At 45.4% G+C, this 14382-nt stretch overlaps 2 protein-coding genes across 12 annotated transcripts in view; one reads left to right on the forward strand and one right to left on the reverse strand.

The window, feature by feature from the left end:
- The window catches only part of LOC119566252 (interferon-induced very large GTPase 1-like), an 858959-nt gene extending 845618 nt beyond the window's left edge, over positions 1-13341 (reverse strand). For 4 of the 11 annotated variants that reach the window (XM_043549276.1, XM_043549286.1, XM_043549275.1 and 1 more), the window contains exon 1: positions 12713-12860. The gene's annotated coding sequence lies outside the window, so the exon portion shown is untranslated. Of the gene's footprint in view, positions 1-12712; positions 12862-13067 lie in introns of those variants that run through there. The other 7 variants (XM_043549283.1, XM_043549278.1, XM_043549272.1 and 4 more) reach the window with 3 other exon arrangements.
- Positions 1-14382, forward strand: part of LOC102933170 (interferon-induced very large GTPase 1-like) — a 214905-nt gene that overhangs the window by 107854 nt on the left and 92669 nt on the right.

A 14382-nucleotide genomic window follows, 5' to 3' on the forward strand; every position in this document is an offset into this window, starting at 1 on the left:
ATTTTCCCTGCTGCGAAGTGTCTGATCTGCGGGTAACTGGGATCAGTGCACCCCCCTTCCTTCTCAGAGATCACGTTCAGCTCTACCTACCCTGGCCAAACCTTGTCTTCCCATATAGGGTGGCAGGAGTCTGAATACTGCCAGGAGCCAGGTTCTCCAGCAGTTCAGTATGGGGCCCTGCTACTTCACAGCCTTGTAATAGAAGCATGTTGCTGAAGTTACTTTGGATTTTCATGGGTGTAAATGAGATGAGAATATGGCCAATTTCCACAGGTGTGGAGGGAAGGGTTATAGGAGGAAACACCTGTGACAGGATCTCTCTCCTGAGCCTCTAAGATTTTCCCAGAAGTCACATGCTTGTTTTCTCTCCCCACATGGAATGGGGAAGGATTAAGCAGCAGGGAGAGATGATGTCTCTGCTCGTGACACAGCTCCAGGGATTTATGCCTCTTCTCCCTGCCCCCTTGTTACATGGGGGGGATCGGAAAATTGTCCTTGAAGCTATTTTCTGAGCTGAGGTGCCAGTTCTGCTTCTCAGAGAGCTTCTCTGCAGTCTGCTGGCAGTGACATCCTGCTCTGATGAGCCAGTACTGATGGGACACCTCTCCAGCTGCAAAGGGATGTTATTGGGAGGCAGGAGAGCCCATTCTGGCATATGTTATGGAAGGACTGGAGAAGCAGGGATATTTGTGGGGACCATTGGAGAGAGGGCGTAATGGGGGCAAATATATCCTCCATAAATGCCCCCACCATTAATGTCATCCATCTTGAGTCAGGAGTTCTCTCCCTGATGGGAGCCCTCTGGCACAAGAGATCCTTAGTTCCATCATTGAGGATCCCCATCACAGAGGATATTTGTACAAGGCAAGAGAGGCCTCTGCAGCTGAGCTAGGATCTGTCCTCCACCCCCACCTACTGCTTCAGTTTCCTCTTCTCTCTGCCTCTTATAAGGAGGCCAAGAGTATCTAACACATTGATAGCCATCATTAATGATTGCTATGCTCTGCAAGAGGAGCTTGTCCTCTGATGAAAGTCAGTCTCTTTATCAAAAGAAGGAAAGGCCTGGCCTTGGCAGCACAGCAAGGATCTACATTCTGCTGCCATCTTTAATTGCAGCTTTCTCCTTCTCCATGCCCCATCTAGGTCTCCTGCTACAGTAGAAAGAGACAAGGACAGCTTCAAACCTATTTTTTTAAAAAAAAAAACAAGGAAATTCCCAACAAAAACTTTGCCAAAAGGTTAATTAAGTCCAAAACCCTCCCACACAAACCTGTAAAAGCAGGAAAATGACAAGTGCTGGGAAGCTTGTTTTACCATGTGTGACAATATCTGATTGTAATATAACATATCATAGAAGTGTGGCACGTGGCCAGAAAGGGTTAACCAGCTCATAGGCTGAATGACCCAGAGTGGACCTTTAAAGACTTGATAGGAAGATATATAAATGATAGTTAGGCTAGAACTTTGAAGTGCAAATCTGTATTGTTAGAAGTTAGAGGTTATACTAATTAGATGTGTTTACTTATAACTCATAGATGCTAATGAGGGAAGGCTAACTTTCAGATGAACCTTGAAGTAGTGGCATTGTTTATGTGTCTCTTTGAAGTTTGTGGTGAACTTTATCTGAACTGTTTAATGGATAAATTACCTTGTGTTAATCTGGATAGTTAATTGCCAGTGACGTTTGGGAAACAAGGAGTCACATCAAAAGAATATTGTTCACCCAGGACTGAATGGTCAAGAGGCTTCTGGAAATGTATAAAAGCCTGGGGACCTGTAAGCCTGTTTTGTCTCAGATCTGCTTCAGGTTTCATACAGGGGAAACCTAGGCCATCAGTTTTGAGATCCCAGTCATCAGCTGGAAATCACCCTGGACATGGACTATAACCTATGGAGTATTTCTAAAAGGACTCTTGGCAACTACAAGTTCATCATCTCTGCTATGTATCTGAACCTCAAGAATTGAACGCATGTCTGTATGTATACTGAACTTTTAACCAACACTCCATCTCTTTTCTTTTTTAATAAATTTTAGTTTAGTTAATGAGAGTTGGCTATAAGCGTGTATTTTGGGTAAGACCTAAGTTGTAATTTGATCTGGGCATGTCGCTGCTCCTTTGGGATCAGAAGAACCTTTTCTTTTATATGATGAAGTAAGATTTTCAGTAATCATCATCATATTTGACATGGGTACCTGGATGGAGGCCTGTGGCTGGGCAATTGAAGGGAACTGCATTGTTTGGACTTCTGAGTAACCAGTGAAGTCATACAGAAGCTGTTTTATGCTGGCTTGGTAAATCTAAATATGGGAATATCCACCAGCTTTTGGGGTTTGTCTGCCCCATCCTGTGTGCCGTTCACCCTGATTGAATGACCTCAGCTGGCTCCCACAGGGCACACATTGTCACACCATGGTTTAAGACCCACACATCACATTAACTACTCTTACTGACAAACCAAGTCTTCACAAGATACTTCTTCTGCCTCCAACATATATTAAGCTGGGGGGCATTGGTGGGTGACAGCAAGCATGGCTTTCTCTTAAGGGCAATCACAGACATTGTTGAAGCTTATGGGTGGACTAAGCATTCTTTCATACAGGCTAAATATGGGAGCAATTAAAGGTTCCAGTGTTCAGTGAGAGCTGAAACAACAAAATACACCACCCAAGGCCTGGACCAGCATGGCAAGGCCTGAGTAGACACTGGGACAAGCAGGCTGAGGGGATCCTGGGACTTATTACAAAAATGCAGGGACCTGGGCATTAATTTAGGTTGCAGCTGACTGTCCAAAGGAACATGAAAGCGAGCAGAAAGCCAGAGAAGCACTGGTAGTATGGCTGTGGCAGGAAGCCAAGAAAGAGAGGTTTGTTAGGGTACAGGAGTGGCTAGAAGCAAGTTTGCATTTCTGAACAAGAAAACTGCCTCCTGTTCTTTATTTCTATTGTGTTCAGGAAAATAGGACAGTGTATCTTTTTTTTTTAAGTAAACAGGATTGCAACAAAAATATGTTACTTGTATAATGACTTTCTCCTAATGGAAACAACCTGAAGAGGCCCCAAATATTGCTAACCACTTGGGCTAAGAGGCAACACTGTAAAGAAACACAGTACGCACAAAAAATGCCTTTAGTTTGCACTACAGCACAAAACCTTAACCCTGAACTTGTACTTTCCCCACACAAAAAGAATAGATCGTACATCTTGCAAATGTCTCTGGAAAGCTTATGTGAATGTTGCTGATGTCACAATTAAACTTTGTGTTACACTTGCAGGTAGTGGACAGCACCTTGTGGAGATGCAAGGTCCATCAATGAGAGTGGTAAACACAATGTATGTATCTGTCACTGAGAGGGCGTGGATGTTAATGTTTGATAACTTATTGCCTTGCTCTGAAGTATTCTTGTGGGTGGATTTTCGATTTTATTCAATAACTGGCTTTTAGTTTTTGTTGCAATGGAATTTCTATAAAAATACTTGTGGTAGAATAGATCCCTGTCAGCCAAAGGATCTGAGGCTTTGTCTTCACTGCAGAATTAACTCGAGTTATCTACATTCAAGTTGCTGCTCTTGAGTCAGCCTAGCTCAAGTGAGAAGAGCCACACTGGGAGGAAACACAGGAGCTGCTGTGTCCACACTGGCCCTGCACTCACTCAGGTGGGGCACTAAGACTTTTAGGAGCTCATCCCAGGGCTCTCTGCACAGCAGTGAGCTGAGCCACTCTATGGATTTTTTTCCCAGTGAGCTGTGGGAGAACTTGTCTGTTCTTTCTGGGGGAATAATGGTATGGCATTGGAGAACTAGCAGCACGTGAGTGGAGCTGGCTTGCGTCCACACTACAGAATGGTCATGTAAGTTGGTGAGTTGTGCTAACTCAGGCTTTAGTGCTGAAGGGCCTGTGTGATATGCATCAGACATGCCCGTTTTCAGCTCCTCACCCCAGTCTTAGCAGTGCGTTCTTGGTGCATGTTCTGAGCATGCCTGTTCTCAGCTCACCATGCAGAGGGGCAGGGGTTCCCCAGATCCTGGGTCACAGGGTGAGTGAGAGAGGGGCTTGGAGCCCCCAGTAAGGCAACCCCCACATAGAATCTGGCTCCCATCATAGGGCCAGGGATGGGAATCAAACCCCTACTGATGGGTAGGGCCCCCAGATTGTGGCACACACATAAGGTGGGGAGAGGGGGCTCAGTCACGCCTTGGGGGGCAGGGACCTCCAGATCCCAGCTCACACAGAGGTAGAAAGCTGGGCTTCAACCCTCCCTCCTCCAGCCCAGAAGGCAAGCTCCCAGAACCTGGCTCATATGAGGGGGCACCTGGAGTGGGGTGGGGGTCAGACCCCTACAGATGGTCAGTAGGTTCCAGATCCTGGCGCACATGAAGGGGGCAGGGAGTGGGGCTCAGGCACCCATGGGGGCAGGGACCCCCAGCTCCCATAGGGGGTAGGAAGAGGGGCTAAGACACCCCAGATCCTGGCACACATCAAAAAGGAGAATGTGCGCCTGCCAGACTCCCTACCCCTTTTCTTCCCCAGGCCCCCTGACAGTCCCCCCATGTGTCCCTCCCCCTCACCTGAGCCCCTCAACCCTCTTATCTCCCGACCCTCCCATCCCCATTTATCCTCCTCCCCCTTGCAACCCCAGACCTCTGTCATCCTCTTTCCCCCCCAACTTCTCTATCCAGCGAAATGCCATGCCCTATCAGGAAGCATTCACATGTCTTATTTCTTTCACAAAAATTAGTTGATTAGATTCCGTGAAAAATAAAATTTAAAAAATACCCCGAGAGAGGCAGATTTTAGAAATATACTATCCAAGTTTTTCAAATTCCTGCCCACAGTGGGACTCAGACTGACACTGGCTGGCTGGGTCAGAGCAAAGGACTACTACTGGCCCATGTAGCTACTGTGAGCACTAAAGGTTTTCAGTCCTGTTAACACCTCTCTTCACACATGCTCAATTTAATCCATTTTCAACATCATTTAGCGTGAGATGCTTGCGACAAGCTACAGTAAAGTAGCAAAATCCTTTTCAAAAATGTTTTAATTTGATTTTCCCCAAAGGGTGGGTGGATGCTAGTCCCTCTGTTGAGGTAACCCTCAAATGTTGGACATGCTGGTGTGATGATCTGAGCCCTGGTTTCATCCCTGTGAGTGCAAAAAGCTGGTCAACTTAAAGAAAAGCTAGAAGGGGGCGTTTGGGGGGCTGAATCTCAGGAACCCCTTGGTCAAATGACGCCAAATTTGGACCACCAACAAAGCCCTGTGCTCCCAAGAGGCACATTAAATACAAGGCAATTGGAGTAACCATGTAGATTTTAGAATACTTAGAAGAGTCAAACTTTAACCAGAAAACTGGTCTAAACCTTAACTATAGCATCGTATATTGCTATAATACTGGTAAAGCATGACTTTTTCTCTGGAAGGAGTCTGAACTAAATTTGCTCTGCTATTAAGATGAAGGAAGCCTCTTTTTGAGAGTGCTGATAAGATGGGGAAAGCGGTGGATGTGATATATCTTGACTTTAGCAAAGCTTTTGATACTGTCTCCCACAGTATACTTGAGAGCAATTTAAAGTAGTATGGATTGGATGAATGGACTATAAGGTGGACAGAAAACTGGCTAGATTGTTGGGCTCAACTGGTAGTGATCAATAGCTCAATGTCTAGTTGGCAGCCGGTATCAAGTGGAGTGCCCCAGGGGTCGGTCCTGGGGCCGGTTTTGTTCAACATCTTTATTAATGATCTGGATGATGGGATGAATTGTACCCTCAGCAAGTTTGCAGATGACACTAAGCTGGAGGGAGACGTAGATATGCTGGAGGATAGGGATAGGGTCCAGAGTGACCTTGACAAATTGGAGGATTGGGCCAAAAGAAATCTGATGAGGTTCAACAAGGACAAGTGCAGAGTCCTGCACTTAGGAAGGAAGAATCCCATGCACCGCTACAGGCTGGGGACCGACTGTCTAAGCAGCAGTTCTGCAGAAAAGGACCTGGGGATTACAGTGGACGAGATGCTGTATATGAATCAGCAGTGTGCCTTTGTTGCCAAGAAGGCTAACGGCATATTGGGCTGTATTAGTAGGAGCATTGCCAGCTGATCGAGGGAAGTGACTATTCCCGTCTATTCGGCACTGGTGAGGCCATATCTGAGGTATTGTGTCCAGTTTTGGTCCCCCCACTACGAAAGGGATGTGGAGAAATTGGAGAGAATCCAGCAGAGGGCAACAAAAATGATCAGGGGGCTGGGGCACATGACCTACGAGGAGAGGCTGAGGGAACTGGGGTTATTTAGTCTGCAGAAGAGAAGAGTGAGGCGGGATTTGATAGCAGCCTTAAACTACATGAAGAGGGTTCCAAAGAGGATGGAGCTTGGCTGTTCTCAGTGGTGGCAGATGACAGAACAAGAAGCAATGGTCTCAAGTTGCAGTGGGGGCGGGGGTCTAGGTTGGATTTTAGGAAACACTATTTCACTAGGAGGGTGGTGAAGCACTGGAATGGGTTACTTAGGGAGGTGGAGGAATCTCCATCCTTAGCGGTTATTAAGGCCCGGCTTGACAAAGCCTTGGCTGGGATGATTTGTTGGTCCTGCTTTGAGCAGGGGGTTGGACTAGATGACCTCCTGAGGTCTCTCCCAACCCTAATCTTCTATGATTCTATGATTCAATGAACCTACTCATAGATGGACACTTAAAGTTCAAAAAAAAATTGCAAATCTGGATGGATAAGATTGTCTCTAACTTTCTGCTTGTGCTAGAAAAGTGTTAAGACTTTTTGGGTGACTAACTATGAATTCCTTTGATTTGAAATGACTGGGGATATTTTTAAATATTAACTTTTACTTATAATTCCCTTTTTAATGTTTGAAGTTGTTTGTCTGTTTTTTTTTGTTCTGCCTTGTTGTTTTACAAAATTACATTTTTCTGGTAATTTTCTTTAATTTCCTTCTTTTCCTCTGTTATTTTTAGATAACCCTATCATTGTTGCCCGGCTTTTAACACTGTTCACTGAGAAGGACTTTCCACCTTAACACTTATTTCACCAAGCTGTTTGATCTGAGGGATTTCTCTGGGTTTTTAGATCATTGGATGACTTTGTCACACTTGGGCCATGTTCCAGCTAAGAGTTTGTCACAAGTTATGTCACAGGATGCTAAAGTTGCCAGACTAGCTGTAGGACACTGTAGCACCATTTTCCCCAAAGTGGGCCAGGTAAAAAAAAGCTGGCTTAGATCATGAACCAGCAAACCACTGAAGCACATGCTTAATTTCAAACATGTTGGTAGAATCCTACTGAATTTAAGATTCCCTCACAGCCACCCAGACTTGCGCTTTGGAGCCCAGTAAAACCAGAGCCACGGCCCCTTGATTGCTGGGAGGACTCCAAAAGAGCTAGAAGGGCTGATGCTGCACGCACATAGTGATGCTGAAGGAGCTGGGTTGGCTGCAGACTCACCACTCATAGCAAGACTCAGACTCTGACTCCACATGGATCGAACTCTGAGTGTGGGGCAGGACTGCTCCAGAAGGTGCTCATTGAGGGCATCATGGAGGGTAGGACGGGAACTATATTGAATGGCATCCCTGGAGATGGTCCCTGAGGTGCAGTTATGTGCCCCAGCTCAGCTGGCTGTTGCTCCTCCAAGGGGCAGCCTGGCCGGGTTATGGAAACCAGAGCTAAACACTCCCCTGTCCCTACATGCCTAGATCAGACTCTCTGAAAAGAGCAAACAGATTAGAAACTGAGCGCTCAAAACAGAAACCTGATGCTAAGAGGTATGCCTCTCCAATAAGGGAACACACATACCATGTGACCCACGTATGTCAGCGAAGCTGATATTTAAATACCCACAGCAAACTACCTTCAACATTATTCAGCAAATCATTTAGAATAAATAAATAAATTCAGGAAAATCACTATCTGTTCATTGGCAATGGACAAACTGAAAAGAAACAAAATTCATTGGATTAGTGATTCATTTCAGATTATTAGCCCAGCTGTACTTGGGATGTTGGAAATCAGCCTGGACTAAGCACTTATGGTTGTAGCAAAAAGTCTAACAGTGGGGAAAAGGGATGGGGATGAACAAGATGGGACTGCACAGGACTTGCCCAACTTCTGTGAATTTTTGGAAACATTTTAAAACTTTTATCACTTAAACATGGTTACAGCGGTTGATGGGTTTAGGAATGTTCTGCCTTTGGAGAAGACTTTCTCCACTAGCTCAGCAAGGCACAGACTGTGTAACATAGGGAGGACAGGAGAAACTCTGAAACAGCCATGAGGCTAACCAGGAAGTACCTGCAGCATTTCCTTTCTCGGAGGACACTGGACCTTCTCGATTCTCTGGCCCGTCCTCTGGGAACACAGGGCCATCTCGATTCTCTGGCCCGTCCTCTGGGAACACAGGGCCATCTCGATTCTCTGGCCCGTCCTCTGGGAACACTAGGCAGTTTTTATTCTTGGGCATATTCTGCATAATTAAAGATCCTAGGAAAAAAAACAGATAAAAGCCAGCTCAGGCTAAAGAGATTCTCATGTTGTTCTTGTGTCCTAAGATATGATCCCATCATCCTTTCTTTTCCCCATTCAGAGAATGCACCCGGGATCCAAACACCAGTACACAGGACTTGCCCAGCTTCATGGAAAATCTCATCTCTGAAGTACTTAATGTAAACTTAATTGTACAGAATTAACCCACCGAGGACAAGTGTTTCCTGCCAGGCCCCTGGTCCTGAATGGAGACAGAGCATGGAGTTCTGAGTCACTGAGGTGTCTTGGGGAATGGGACCTAACTCCCCACCCCAAGGACTGGACAGAGGAAAATGAGGACAAGTGGCATTGCAGGGTTTTCAGCTATGCAGGGCCCAATCCTGCTTCTGCGGAAGGAAATGGCAGAACTCCCCCCTGACTCCAGGGGGAGCAGGATCAGGCCCCTGCAGAACACCTGAGGATGGGAGCAGAATTAACACCAAACAATATGGTTTTCTGGAAATAGGTTTTGTCAAACAAACATGATGTCTATCTAAAAGAAGGTTGAGGGGAGATATGATTGCTCTCTATAAATATATCAGAGGGATAAATACCGGAGAGGGAGAGGAATTATTTAAGCTCAGTACCAATGTGGACACAAGAACAAATGGATATAAACTGGTCACCAGGAAGTTTAGACTTGAAATTAGACAAAGGTTTCTAATCATCAGAGGAGTGAAGTTTTGGAATAGCCTTCCAAGGGAAGCAGTGGGGGCAAAAGATCTACCTGGCTTTAAGATTAAACTCGATAAGTTTATGGAGGAGATGGTATGATGGGATAACATGGTTTTGGTAATAGGCCTAATGGCCTGTGATGGGATGTTAGATGGGGTGGGATCTGAATTACCCAGGAAAGAATTTTCTGTAGTATCTGGCTGATGAATCTTGTCCATATGCTCAGGGTTTAGCTGATCGCCATATTTGGGGTTGGGAAGGAATTTTCCTCCAGGGCAGATTGGAAGAGGCCCTGGAGGTTTTTCGCCTTCCTCTGTAGCATGGGGCACAGGTCACTTGCTGGAGAATTCTCTGCTCCTTGAAGTCTTTAAACCACGATTTGAGGACTTCAACAGCTCAGACATAGGTGAGAGGTTTTTTGCAGGAGTGGGTGGGTGAGATTCTGGGGCCTGCGTTGTGCAGGAGGTCAGACTAGATGATCATAATGGTCCCTTCTGACCTTAGTATCTATGAATCTATGTCATGTTTCAATGAGGTTCCAAGTTTGGTCAATAAAGGTAAATGTTTTGACATAATGTACTCAAACTTCTGTAAGGCATTTGACTTAGCATCACACGGCATTCTGATAAAACAGCATTTTACAACATCAGTGTGGAATGCATTAAATGGATTAATAACTGACTAATTGATAGATCTCAAACAGTAATTGCAAATGGGGAATCATCATCCAATGGGAGTGTTTCTAGTGAGGTCCTACAAGGATCTGTTCTTGGCCCAATGCCCAGATCAATATCTCTATCAATAGTCTGGTAGAAAACCTAAAATCATTGCTGGTAAAATGTGTAGATGACATAAACATTGGAGGAGTCTTAAATAATGATGTGGATAGTCAGTTGTACAGACGGATCTGGATCACGTGGTAAGATGGGCTCTTTTGAATTACATGTTTGAATAAAGTCAAATGCAAGGTCATTTAGGAACAAAGAATGCAGGTCACACGAAGATGGGGGACTGTAGCCTGGAATGTAGTGACACTGACACAGACTTTAAGGGAGAAACCAACTGAACATGAGCTCCCAGTGTGATGCTGTAGCTAAGATACTGAATGTGATCCTTGGATACATGAGCAGGGGAATATCAAATGGGAGTATGGCAGTCATGTTACCTCTGTATACAGCATTAGTGAGACATGGCTGGATCCTGTGTCCAGTTCTGGTGTCCACACTTTAAAAAAGATATTGAAAAATTTGGAAAGGGTTAAGAAGAGAGCTACACGAATGATTTGAAGTCTGGAAAGTGCAAAGACTAACAAAGCTCTGTCTATTTTGTTTAAGAAAAGGTTAACAGGAGACTTGATCACAGGCTGTAAGTACTTACATGTGGAAGAAATCTTAGCCAGCCGAGGGCTCTTTAATCTAGCAGAGAAAGGCAAAATGAGATCCAATGGTTGGAAGCTGAAACAAGACAAATTCAGAGCAAAAATAAGGCTCAATTTTTTAACAGAGAGGAATTAATCAGTGGAACAGCTTGCCTAGGGATAGGATGGATTCTCCATCACTTACAGTCCTTGAGTAGAGACTAGACATATTTCTAGAAGATATGCCTAGAACTTCTCTCTGAGTTAGAGTGTGATGCAGGAATCACTGGCTGAGCTCTTTGGCCTGGGTTATGTGGAAGGTCAGACTGGATGATCAGAATGATCCCCTCTGGTTTTTCAGTTTATGAATCTATTGGGGGTGGGATTCAGCACCTGCTGGGACTCATTTTGACCCCTCATCGTTCCAATTTAAGTCAAATTTCCAAACATTATTTATTTGGTTACCAGCTTCTGGAATTGGCTGTATCCCTTGGTGAGGTTTGATGCTTTGGGGTTTAGAAGAGTTTCAGAAAGCTGGCATTAAAAATGGAATAACTGGAAAGTTGAGATTCATGTCAGGGTCAGAAATATAATCCATATATTGGATAAAACCTTCATATTTCTTAATGGCCATTGGAACTGGTGACATTGGGGTATGTGTACACACCAGCTGTGGGTAGATAGCTCAAGCTAGCCCACTACAAATAGTAGTGTGACCAGAGCATCGCTGGCAGCAGCTTGGCTAGCCACCCAAGCGTGTACCCAGGGGCTTGGACAGGTTTGTGCTCGGGTGGCTAGCCAAAGCCATCAACTACACCACTGGGACCACACTGCTATTTATAGGCCCTAACTTCAACAAAACTAGCGTGTGTACATCTACCCAAGCTGGGAAACACACCTCCCAGCTGCTGTGCAGACGTTCCCTGAGAGCAAGGGAGAGTTCCAGGGGCCAGGAGTGCACCACATGGCTTCTAACTTCCCCTCTCTGTACATCTGAGCCACTGATCATTAGAATTGTGTTGCTAATAATTAAAATTATGCTTTTAAATGGTTTTTGGATGCACCAATAGGTAGAAATCAGCATTTATTGATATCCACTAATTATGGTCCCAATCCTGCAAAGACTGACACACCTGTGCTTAACTTTACTCCATTCAGTGTGACTACTTGCTTGTTAAGCTTGTGCGTGTGTTTCTAGGATGAGGCCCTGAAATTAAATTGTTCCAGCCTAGGTAATAAAATGAACACTGAAATTAAAAGTGATTGTGACCTCCCCAGCAATTCACAGACTTACTGAGCTCAGGAATAATTATAATACGGTTTAAAAAAATCAAGGAAGATATAGGACTAGGAAAGTACTCTGTCACTGGAGTTTTTGTAATTAGTCTACAGGAGTAAACTAGAAAGACAGCCCCCGGGTCCTTTCTGTACGCAGTAACCTTTGTGTTTTTGTGGCAACAGGAAAATTAAAACAAGTATTTCACTCACTTAATAATGTGCTGCATAAAGCTGCAGAACGTCAGCAAAATGCTCAGACTGCCAAACATTTAAAACACTCATGATAATATGTAAATGAAACGTATGAAAACTCATTGCTCATTTAGACCCCACAGAAGACTTGGCATTTACTGTGAGCAAAAAGTGGACGGGATAAACACACAGTTAATGAAGTCCACGTGTTAGGTATTCTTGTAACAATACTGTATAGATTTCCCATAAGGGAAAGCGCTCTAGCTTACACCTCAGTACCAGGGTGGCTATGTTAGTCATTACTAGGAAGTTTCTTAAACAGTTTGGACACTGGGAGGTAAACAGGAAAGGCAAGAGTTGATAGCAGCAATCACACCTCTGCCTGTTGTAAAATGTCCTGGTACATTTATATTGTGAATTTCTACACAAATCATTAAAGCTCTGTCCTGATTGATGGCAACAGACAAGATTCTGGCATGTCCATGACACAGTGTGAAAATCAATCAATATTGTTCAGATTCTGAGCTCCTTACTTTGCTCTTACTCCATTTGCAATTGTCTTGACTCAGTTTTACTCGGCTGAACCTCAAGGCAGTTTCCCTGAGACAGACTCTCCGGGACTGGCCCAGAGATTTTTGTTCTAAGAAATTTTCCAGTTATTTGTAATAAAGAATGGCACCTACCTCGTGTTCTCTAGCAGAATCAACAGCAAACAGCTCCTGTTGAATTCCCACTGCCTGAATTTGCCTCAGGCTATATACATAGAAAACAGGAAACAGAAAGTAAAATGATTGGGGGGTGGGGGCTGGCTCTGCGCCTTTCTTCTGATTACTGGAAATCACACAGCATTAGAAGAAATGTATCCTCCTGAACTCACAGATACTCAGCATCGCTCCCTCCCAGCTGACACTTGGCCCAATCCCTTACACAGCATGTGTGTCCAGTGTGATGGGGGGCGAGGTGCAGATGAAACTGGAAGTCTTGGAATTCAGGGTCAGGACACAGTTTATGAGGCTAATCTCGCCCCAATTTACCCACCTGCTGCACCCCAGTAACTGAGGGCAGAATTGAGCCCACAATGCTCATTGCAGGCTCAGGCTGTCACACACCATGGAGTGTGGCTGGCAGGAGAAGGATGCAGTCGCTTTCTGCTTCCCTCACCATGTTTGGGGGGTGAATTCTCCGAGACAGACAGTTCTTACCCAGCAGCTTCCCCTTTGGCCTCTTTGCTGGTGTCAAGCGGACAGGGTCCCACACTCAGAATGGAGTGGAGGGAGGGAGGGGGAGACAGGGGCTGGGAGGAAGGGGGAGGCAGGAACAGGGCCAAATAGGGTAACCAGGCAGCAAGTGTGAAAAATTGGGATGGGGGGTAATAGGTGCCTATATTAGGCAAAGCCCCACATATTGGGACTGTCCCTATAAACTCGGGACATCTGGTCACCCTAGGGCCAAAACACTCAATAGTGGGAGGGGATAAGGTGCTCCTGAGGACAGGAGTGTCGAAAGCTCTCTAGAAATGGGGGTCCACTGGTTCCCCTACTGTCGCCCTGTCCCAGCCTCCAGTTGGCCCATCCCCCGGAGGTCCCGTGCCTGCTCCTCCACTCTCTTTGTAGCCCTCTTTGTGCTCTGCCCTGCTCAGCTCTAAGGTCCCGGCCTTGCTCGGCCTCTTCCCCTGAGGCCCTGCCCACATTCCACCTCTTCCCCCGATGCCCAGCCCTCTGCTTGCTCCTCTCTGCCCCCTCCCCACTGTCACTCGCCCTCAAGGCGGGAGAAAAGTGAGCAGGCATAGCCCTCCCACTATTAAAACTGATGGGGCCATAATCTCCTGGTGTCCCCTGCTCCGGTGCACATGCCTGAGGGCCCATTTTACTCAGGAGGGGAAGTGTGTAGGACACAGCCCATCTCACTTGGGGGAAATGCAGGGAACAGGATGTAAGGGTGTTGCCCCCTTAGCTGAGTGGAAGCAGATTTTCAGGCCTTGCAGGTCAGTTTCCCAAGTGAAGCAGAAATCAGTGACATGGAGTCATGTTTTCTTGGCCTTGAAAGACACCTGAGGGTTTTATTGCTTTAACTACACTGGCATACTTACAGCAGGAAAACTTTCCTAATGTAGACACGGCTTAGAGCAGCACAAAAGCTTTTTTGCCAGTATAGTTTATACCTGTTCCCTGAGCAAAATAAACTCTATCAGCAAAAGCACTTTTTTGCCAGTGTAAACTAGGGAGTTTGCTGGCCCAGTTATGTTGTAAAAAAACAACACTGCCAAGCAATGTAGCTATGCAGGCAAACCTTTTCCATATAGCCCTGCCCTTGGTATAATTGTGTATTTACTAAATGTACCTGAGCCCTGCTT

This window comes from Chelonia mydas, chromosome 6 (assembly GCF_015237465.2).
Source record: "Chelonia mydas isolate rCheMyd1 chromosome 6, rCheMyd1.pri.v2, whole genome shotgun sequence".
Classification (NCBI taxonomy): Eukaryota; Metazoa; Chordata; order Testudines; family Cheloniidae; genus Chelonia; species Chelonia mydas.